The sequence below is a fragment of the Triticum urartu genome, chromosome 5, assembly GCF_003073215.2.
Source record: "Triticum urartu cultivar G1812 chromosome 5, Tu2.1, whole genome shotgun sequence".
In the NCBI taxonomy this organism is placed as follows: domain Eukaryota; kingdom Viridiplantae; phylum Streptophyta; class Magnoliopsida; order Poales; family Poaceae; genus Triticum; species Triticum urartu.
Genome location: NC_053026.1, coordinates 526,201,045 through 526,211,171, shown reverse-complemented (window position 1 = coordinate 526,211,171; position 10,127 = coordinate 526,201,045). Strand labels below are relative to the sequence as shown.

The 10,127-nt window shown below is 43.4% G+C and overlaps 1 long non-coding RNA gene across 1 annotated transcript; it reads right to left on the bottom strand.

The window, feature by feature from the left end:
* Positions 1–9,196: 9,196 nt before the first annotated feature.
* Positions 9,197–9,629, bottom strand: LOC125556580. Its single transcript, XR_007305141.1, has 3 exons — positions 9,488–9,629; positions 9,324–9,397; positions 9,197–9,227 (listed from the first exon to the last, which is right to left on the bottom strand). It is a non-coding gene; the product is annotated as an uncharacterized LOC125556580 (long non-coding RNA).
* Positions 9,630–10,127: the final 498 nt, after the last annotated feature.

The window sequence follows — 10,127 nt, the reverse complement described above, 5'->3', positions numbered from 1 at the left end:
GTTTGGCCGACGCCGTCTTTGCCGGTCGCGGAGGGGACATGACCGCCGGCGACGCACCACGGCGTCCTCGGCAGCTTCCGATGAGAGCTCCACAACGGCCAGTAGCCGGCCGGCAACCACCCCTGCTGCGTCGAGGTGATCATCGCGGCCTCTTCGCCACCACACCCGCAATGTGTTCGGCATTTTTCCCACAAAGGTATGGACAGTGGAGACGAGTTTTTCTTCCATCACTTCCTTTGTTCATCGGACGATTCATCGTCGGATGATGAAGATATTGTGGTGGCTGCACTGGTCGTTCATGACCACATTCAATGGCAGCTTCCTCGGTACAGGGGGTCACTCCCTGGCCGTGCTCCCAACCTGAATCGCAACAGGGAGAGAGGCCACGCCCTGCTCTATGTTGATTACTTTGCCAACACCCCTCTCTTCAAGCCGGATAAATTCCGTCCCCCAAATGCAAGAGATTGTTAGAAAGGATGTGGAATGTGCTTTTGGTGTGCTTCAATCCCGGTGGGGTATCGTTCGAAACCCTGCACTGTCATGGGATGAAAGGAAGCTTTGGGAGGTGATGACTGCTTGTGTGATCATGCACAACATGATCGTCGAGGACGAGCGTGATGAGAGTATTTTCGACCAAGGATTTGACTATCAAGGTGAAAATATTGAGCTCCTGCACCAAGACCAGGCCACATTTGAACAGTTTGCCCAATTCCACCGTGAGATGCATGATTGGTACACTCATTTGAATCTTCAAAATGACTTGGTTGAGCACGTGTGGGATCACACTGGCAATCAATAGATGTATTGGTCCATTTTATGTTTAGTCAAGACAATTTTGATTTGGTTGTAAAACTATTTTATTAAAGACAATTTCAATTGGGTTATAAAACTATTTTAATTTTCAGACAAATATTTGGGTTGAAAACTAGTTCTGATGAAAATTTGGGCATTTTTGGCTCTGACGGACAGGATGGGGCAAAAGGATGCGTCCGCGCGCTGGGCGCACGGCCACCGCATCCCATAACACGCCCGGACACGTCCTCAAATCTCTAACCAAACCAACAGAATCCGGATAAAATAGACGTCCGTTTGAGGTTGCGCGATGGAGTTGGCCTTAGTGATTGAGCCCAGCCCATTGCCACATGGGCCTGCAAATTTTGCTCCTTGGTCCGGGAACCTCGTACTGCGGTCACATTACTGACGGGCTTGAATTGCGACGATCCCTCCTGTGCGTGCACGCACTGGATAGCGGCGGAGCATCGCCACCGGCATGCTAGGCCAACATACAGTGGATAGCAACGTTCCTGGTAGACCCTGTTCTTTTCTTTGCGGGGTATTATTTCTTCTCCTGTTACCCCACCGGCACACCATGTGTTTGCATCCAAGACTTTTCCGATGCCGCTCATTCATATCTTTACCATGCTACTGGTAGCATATATAGGACGTTATGATGCATTGTCATCATCGACAGCCTTCATCGCTACACAAGAATAAAATAAAACCGTATCCAAATGAGGCATTGATTGTGAGCCTACTCGCTGGCTAGCTAGTGAGTGTGAGTAATTCAGGTGCGTGACTGATGCGAGTGGCGAGGGAAAGTGGATGTCTTTTATAGGTAGCGAGTTGTGCTTGTGCACATGGCCATAAAAGTTTTGTCTGTCAGTGATTCGTGGCTGCCTGCAACGTCGCATTTCTTTCGTTAAGAACGCAAGCATGCTGTACGTAGAAAATAATTCACATTTTTGAACCAGGGATAACTTAGTCATTACTGGTAGCAAAAACAAAATAAAAAGAACATGTTTTCTACTTTGGACAAAGTACATTTGTTTGGTGACACATTTCTTCTTGTCAGTTACTCAGGAGTCCTTTTATACACAACTTATTGTAACATGATACCCCCCTAAAAAAAGAAACATGATATGGTTGGTTGTACCCAATTGAAGAGGGTAATGCACATTACAAAGTAAGTCTGCAATAGTACCACAACATCAAGAATATTCAGGTTCCCACAAAATAATAGAACATTGTTTATAATACACTTGTTTTTACCAATATATGTAATCCTACTGTACTTTTTTTAGTTTCTTCTTCCTGGAATCGTCTCACAAAAGAAACGTTTTGTTTCATAATGGGACTGATAAGTCTTGTTACATTTTGAATTACAGGTGATCTCCTCTATTATGCTTGACAAAGGAAACTGGTTTGGTTTGGAGTATACTGACGCACACAGTTCCACAGTTCCTACTTCTTTTTGAAACAAGGGCAAAAGACTTGCCTCATTCATTTATAAAGGAGGAGGTTTTAGAGTACATAAAAGTGGCTCCAGAACACAGCTCGTCCATCAACAAAAGGAGAAGAACTTAACCTTGGGAGGTCCCAAACCTTCCAAATAGTCATGTTCATGGTTGTTGTCGTGGAGTCCAAGAATTGGATCCCATAAACAGAGGCCGCCGAATACTCTCCGCTTGCCTTGGATTTCCAGGATATGTCGTCATCAATGTTGGGTGAAAGCAGAAACTTCTCCAAACTGACCCAAAGGTCCACAGACTCCACAATGTGGTTGATCGACATGTTGATTGAAGAGTTGATCTTGCGCACCCCATCATTGTCTCGCATAGCTTCCCTCACCACCAATGGTTCCTACTGAATCTCTTTGCTATATGCACTTGGTATTTGAAAGATTACAACGACAATGTCAGAGCAACTCAAAAGACCAGCTGAAGGTTCGGCTCGTCCAGTCTATCACCCATATCCACCAAAAGAGCGTGCAACAAATGGAAATACAATCTTTGATCAACACAGTAGAAAATAGGGATTTGGACCAAGCTCAATCTACACATTAGTCCCGATTTGCTTACGAACCGGGACTAATGTGAGCATTAGTCCCGGTTCGAGCAGCGCAGGCATCAGTCCCGGTTCGAATGGGAACTTTAGTCCCAGTTGGTGACACCAACCAGGACTAAAGGGTTTGCGACCGGCTTCGAATGGAGATACCAACCGGGACTATCTGTAGTCCTGGTTGGAGGTACCAACCGGGACTGATAAAAATTCAAATTTTTTTTTCAATTTTTTTTCAAATTCCATTTTTTTCTGCCAGCTCTTTAGTCACGGTTGGTGTCTTTAACCGGGACTAAAGGTCTATCTTCTGTCCCTGTTGGAAACACCAACCGGGACTAAAGCGTTTTAGCACATTAAACTTGGAAAAATCATAACTAGATCATCCTAATTCAGAAAAATACAAATAATATATCAAAAATTGCAGAACAAAAAGATTGATCCAAGTTTTCCATTTTGACAATTTTTTTTAAATCACAAAATTCCGAAGGGAAAATAGATTTTTTGGACGTTTTTAGTGTTTAGGGCTAGGGTTTAGATTTCAGAGTTTAGGGTTAGGTTCTATGGTTTGAACCTTTAGTGTTTACTGTTTAGAAGAGAGTTTTGGACATTTTAAGTCCCGGGTTTAGGGTTTCGGACAATTTTTAAAAATCACAAAATTCCAAAGGGAAAATAAAGTTTTTGGACGTTTTAGACGTTTTTAGGGTTTAGGGCTAGGGCTAGATTTCAGAGTTTAGGGTTAGGTTTTATGGTTCGAACATTTAGTGTTTACTATTTAGAAGAGAGTTTCGGATGTTTTAAGTCCCGGGTTTAGGGTTTAGGACAATATTTTAAAATCACAAAATTCCAAAGGGAAAATAGAGTTTTTGGACGTTTTAGACGTTTTTAGGGTTTAGATTTCAGAGTTTAGGGTTAGGTTTTATGGTTTGAACCTTTAGTGTTTACTGTTTAGAAGAGAGTTTCAGATGTTTTATGTCCCGGGTTTAGGGTTTAGGTCAATTTTTTTAAAATCGCAAAATTCCAAAGGGAAAGTAGAGTTTTTGGACGTTGTAGGGTTTAGGGCTAGGGTTTAGATTTCCATGTTTAGGGTTAAGATTTAGGGTTTGAACCTTTAGTGTCTAATGTTTAGAAGAGAGTTTCAGACATTTTAAGTTTCGGGTTTAGGGTTTTCAGAGTTCATTTGTAGTGCTTTTCAATTGCATGCTAATTTAGCTCAAAGAATCATTAAATGCATGAAAAAATAGCAAATGAAGTAAAAAAGGGTTGAAATTTAAGGATGTGGCTTTGAATGGTTCATATTGAACACACACAAATTCTTTAGTTAATATAAGTTTAAAAATGAAATGTGGCCAAACTCTGGTCAAAAAGTGGTCAAAATATGGTCAAACTACTTATTCAATAAATATTAGTGTTACTAAATAATTATTGTTTTTTAGAATAATAATTTCAAACTCAAACGGTGTAGCGTGTGACATCATGGTCACATTTTTCTGATAATAATGGATGTATTATTTGTCAAATTTCGATTTACAGATTTAAAGATATTAAATGAATAAATGGCACAATAATAATAATAATAATATTACTTATTTTATTTTCATTGGAATTCAATATTATTAATACTTATTTTATTTTGAACTTTTTGTATTATTTTGGATTTTTTTTGTTTTTTGAGAATTTGTTTTTGTAATTTTTTTCCTTTTTGGAAGTATTTTTTAGTTTTTAAGTTAATCATTGTTGTTTGTTTTAATAATTTTTGGAATTCAAAAAATTAAATAATGTGACATGAAGACCTAAGGGTTAACTAGATTGATTGCTTACTGTTGTCGGGAAAACAACAAGTGCAGACTTACAAACTAGGGGACTAAAGGTTCTCCAGCACACGCACATAGAGCGGCCACGTGGAGGGCCTTTAGTGCCGGTTCGTAACACAACCGGGACTAAGGCCAGGGGGTGGGGGGGGGCTTTAGTTCCGATCCTTTTGTCTCGATTCCAGAACCGGGACTGAAGGCCCTCTGGAACTGGGAGTAAAGGCCCGTTTTCTACTAGTGCAATGGCCTTGTTAGCAAAATCTCAATGTATTCACCATATCTGATGTTCTTTTCCAAAATTATTGGAGGAACTTATTAAGGATGACTCTGTGCCAAAATTCCACACAAACCAGGCACTAGAAGTTATGAATAGTAAGTGTTAAACCGAAGGAGTCTAGTAGCAAAGTGAGAACCTGAACTGGCCATTCGAGATTCTTGTAAATAATAATATGGCAGCAGATTTCTCGAGCTATCCGCCAACCAAGTTGAACGAATGGGTGTGCATGATCAAGTGTCACTTATAATGTTCAGGTACGGGTTATGCCCGGTATCAGCAGGGGCTGGGTATCAGCGTAGCATGTTCATTGTGTTTGTGGAAAATGCAGTGCCCAAGGTATTGAGGAGTCAACTTTTCGAGGGATGCTTGGGGCCAATGTTAACATATTTATTGTTATGCCACTGCATGGGGGTTGACTGCTTGCATAAGCAGGCATTGTGAGACTTCACATGGCCTATTGAGACAATATGAAATTTATATGTTTTCCCATGCGGATGATAGAGAGCAAGCTGCACACTCCTAGTTCTTATATACTCACGCACTCATGGATTCCATGCAATAAATATGTGTAATGATATTATAAAACTTTCCCTTAAAATAGGATTTTACAAAACTAGGAGGACACGAGGAATCAATGTTACCCTGATTTGAGAGAGACCAGGTTGGTATCACAAAAGTAGTAGTATTCTATATCTAACATTCATAGATACCCAAGGGACGTGAACTAGGAGCACACGGCGACACACTCCTCTGGAATCAAAGCCACTCATCGTTCATTGGGGATTAGTGCAGGTTTTCATTTAATTGATAGCAAGGTCGCAATACTGCATGCTTGCGTATATGCCAACAGTAAAAAGCTGCCCATACTCATTCAATTCGAGATAGTGTGTCTGACAACATATCACAGATTTCAACTAAGCATTAAATGACAAAGACTTGGGTACACATCCATTTAATAACAATGACCAGGATGAAGCACTGTAAAAATATATAGCAATTTCATTTGTGTGTGTGACTGCGTACATTAGATTTGACTGTGTGATTAATTATACATTTCTTGGAATTTTTATTATTAAATTATCAGATATTTAGAAGAGAATAATTCCTGAGATTTTTAAAAATATCCTGAGATTATTATGAATAAGTTTATAGAACTATTACCACGACGTTCTCAGTTTTCCACTTGTGCTTATATAATGGCTATGCGTTTTGGACGACATTGATGCCCGCGTTTTGGACGACAAGGATTTGAACACAGGTCTAGATCATGGGACCCACGCATAGGGATGCAGCTCCTGTCAGCTGTTCATCGGGATACATTGGGCAAGAAAGTCACTCCCCGTACATGAATTGGAGAGCCAAAGTAATTGTCTACGGTTTTAAATATATTACCTCACCACTGAACAAGTAAAAATTGATATATTACACTGACTTCGTATATGTGGCAATGTACTGTGTGGTAAAACAAATAGTGCTAGAGAAAGAGCTCATCTCTCATAAATGAAGCAAGAAATCAACTGGCAAGTCGGTTGTAACAGTGGCCAATATACATAGGAAGCAGACAAAGATACAGAGCAATAAATGAACGCAGTACAGAGAGGCTAATATAGTGGGTGTTGATCTCGAGACAACTGGATGGGCATGATTGCAGTGGGCTGCGTTGCCAAGCGTTCCTATGCAATTTTGGATACCCAAGCCCCTATTTCCGGGGGCATTTTCGCTCTAAGGTTTACTCACTTGTATGGAAAATGATCCCTTGGTAAATTTGTAGATGGCACGTGTATTTTTTTGGTAAATGGCTGTGTACGAATGCGTGGTGTGTTTAGGGTTTCATTTCAAATTTTTTGAACGTGCGTGGCAGTTGCATTGGTTGCTTTAGCATTTTTTGTTGTGTGTGCGGCAGGTTGTATGGTGGAGTTTGTGCCCTGGCGCATTCGTTCTGCCTCGATGCTTTCGCTTGATTTCTATTCGTCACCGGGTCCTGCATGTGTCGTTGTCGGCCAGTCGTTGTCTAATGTTCTGGTCATTCCGCTGTTGGCCCAATTGTTGTGTCGCTTTCTGTTGTCCATTGGGTTGCGTGCGTGCTGCTGTTGGCCCAGTTGTTGTTGCTTCGGTTGGCAGTGGCGTCTTCCTTTCTAATAGAGCGGTGCTGCCTTACCGCTCTCGGTCGTTCGATCTAGATGGTGCTGACTGCGCAAGTCTCTTTACTGGGTTATATGTTTTGTCCTCTGTTGGGCTAATCGGTGCCGTTCCTGCTGCGAGAAGAGAAACAGCGGTGCCGCCTCGATCGTCTTATCTAGTTGTTGCTGTTTTTTTCGGTAATGATAACTCTCCAACCCAAATGGTTTTAGATAGGAAGTTTAGTTTGCGTGAGATTAGGGAAACATGGCAATTTTCTGACAAAAAATTGAAAAAGGATAAAGTTGCCATCCCCTATCAACTAAAGTTGCCATGTAAAAACGTTCGGGACGAAATGCTCAAAATCTGAATGTTCGGGAGTTATTGGATTCCTTTTTTTTCATTGCTGCCGCTTTTACCATCTATTCCAGAGCCTGTTGTTTCTTTCTTATCGGTGCAGCTATCGTCGTTTCATCTACAGTCGAAGGCGCGTCGTGAAGAATCCCATCCAATGTTCTACCACCGCTCTACCGCCGTTTTCGGCTATAAAAGCTCCTCCCTTCGGCCTGCGTCTCCCGATCATGGTGGTTCCCACGTCCGCCCTCGGTGCTACCCTTCTCGGCGCCCTCTCGTCCGGGGTCCCGCTCCAACCTTCTCTCCATGCGACTACGGCGATGGCACACAGAGATCGTCAGAAACGGCGTGCATGCAGGAAGCAAGATTAAGGCGGCGACAACATGCCATTCCCGTCACTGTTGTTCATGTTCTCGCTGTCGTCGCCTCTCCACCTCTTCCGATCTCATTATGTTTTTCTTTTCCTGCTACAGTTCATGGTGCCCTAATACTGCGGAGAGCCATGGAAAGATGGGAAGCTGCCAGGGACATCGAGGGTAGCCCGCTGGGCGTGCAGTCAATGGAGCCACACAAGGCACCAGGGATCCCCCGGGGTGCAGCCACAAAGGGGGTTCTGTCGCCGCCAACAGGGGCCTGTATCGGGCAAGGAGCTGCGTCGAGTCGATGCCGATGTTGCTCTGAGGAGCGAGAACCAGCATCGCCATCCCTGGTGGGTCTGCCTCTCGCCGTCCGAGCGGGAGTGCCGTCAGCGCCACCCTCGGGCATCTTCGTCTAAGGAGGAGCAGCCACCACCATGGGGGAGCCAGCTGCGTCGTTCTAGCTGCTTTACCGAGAAAAGCCGAGGAGCTGCTGGCATCTTGCACAACGGCATCGCCTGCGGGCCGGCCAATTTCTTCTCGGCGCTCTACAACATCGACTGTTGGGGCGTGCGACCGCTACCTATGCCCCCGCATGAGCCGCCAGTACCCCACGCGCCGCCGCATCCCCACCGCAGCTGCGTGCTTTCTTGCCTCTCTCAACGGCCTGAGGGAACAGGCGCGGAGGTGCCGCCCAAGCGTCGGCGTTCCTCTCGCACGCGGCCATGCCGCTTCAGGGTGGACGCGGTCCGGTCTGGTCCGGTCCGTGCTTTGACCGAGCCAGCCTTTGGACCGGCCATGACCGGTCTGGTCCGGACCGGACCGAGGTGGCCAGCGAGCCTATTTTCCAGGACCGGACCGAGAGGAGCAAAGCTGGGTCAGCCCGATTGGACCGAATGGGACCGATGGCTGGGACTCTGTTTAGGCTGTTTTCCAGCTTGGGAGTGCTTTGTTGGCCATTGTTTAAATAAATTTGGTCGTATTTAGACAGTAGCTGTCCCTGGGAGTGCTCTATTAAGCGTTTTGGCCATTATTTAGCCTGTAGCTTCTCCTGGGAGTGCCTTGTTGCGCTTTTGGGCCACAATTTAGGTTGTCCAAATTTAGTGAGTGCTTTGTTTTTGTATATTGACTAATATGGCATAAGTAAATTTGGACATCATTTTATTTGTATTTTGGACATCAAAACAACTGATTCTAAGAAGAACAATAGCACAAAAATCACATGCACAAACATAAGGTCTTATCATCATTGAACGACATGATTACAAACTTGCAATGACAATTTTGAGTTCATGTCAATTGACAAGTTCAACATAACACAAATGAGAGGTTCATCTCAAAACTTGCAATAACAATTCATAGTTCATGACTTGACAAATTCCAACATAACACAAATTCAAAAGTAGCCTTCACATGAGAATACCACTTTGACATCCATCTCCAGAATAGCAAGATCAACATCCACATGATGAACGTCTACAAGCAAGATAAGCAACATTGGGTAACTTGATGGTCTCAACATCCATCTTCACAAGACAAGCAAGATATGAAACATGTAGGAAGAATAGTTACCAATCGTTGATCTCCTCCACCACAATGGGTAACTTGATGGTCTCAACATCATCCTCTTCATTCTCATCCCTCGGCTACAAGTGCGGAAGTTAGACAAATACTCTCATCACATACAAGACCAAAAAAGAAAGAGAAAAAAGCTAAGGAAAAGATGGCAAACATACCACCAGATTCAAGTCAACGTGAGCACCCTTGATATAACTTGCACCACAAACTAATGCCTCCACCATAACCGGTTTTAACGAACTCCTATAGTCATCTAATACAACACAAGTTGACAAACTAGTTTGAGGATGAGAAGTTGACAAGTTTAGATCCAAAGTTCAATAGTATGAGTTGACATACCTAAAATTCTTCCGGTCGTGCTGAAGATAGATTCCGAAGACACGGAGGTAGCCGGGATAGTAAGGAACCTCCTGGCTATCTTGGCCATAATTGGGTACCTAGGAGCATTGTATTTCCACCAACCAAGAAGATCAAGAGCCTTGTTGAGAGGAGCAACCTCATCCTCTAAGTAGTTACTCAACTCACACTTTGATATTCTTGTTTAACGGGATGATAAGAAGGACCCGTACCCAGCTTGAACCGGGATACTAGGAATGTTTGTAGAGGAAGATGAACTTCATCCATTTCCAGCTCGCTTATCTTGAGCAACACATTTGTCATACAAGGCCGCCAACTCTTTCTCCACAATTTTGATCTCAGTCCTAAACCTCGTACTTCCTTCTCCATATAGTTCTCCAAAGGCCCACTCTATGTAACCCATCTTGTACTTAGGATCAAAGATGACAGCATTGGAGTGAA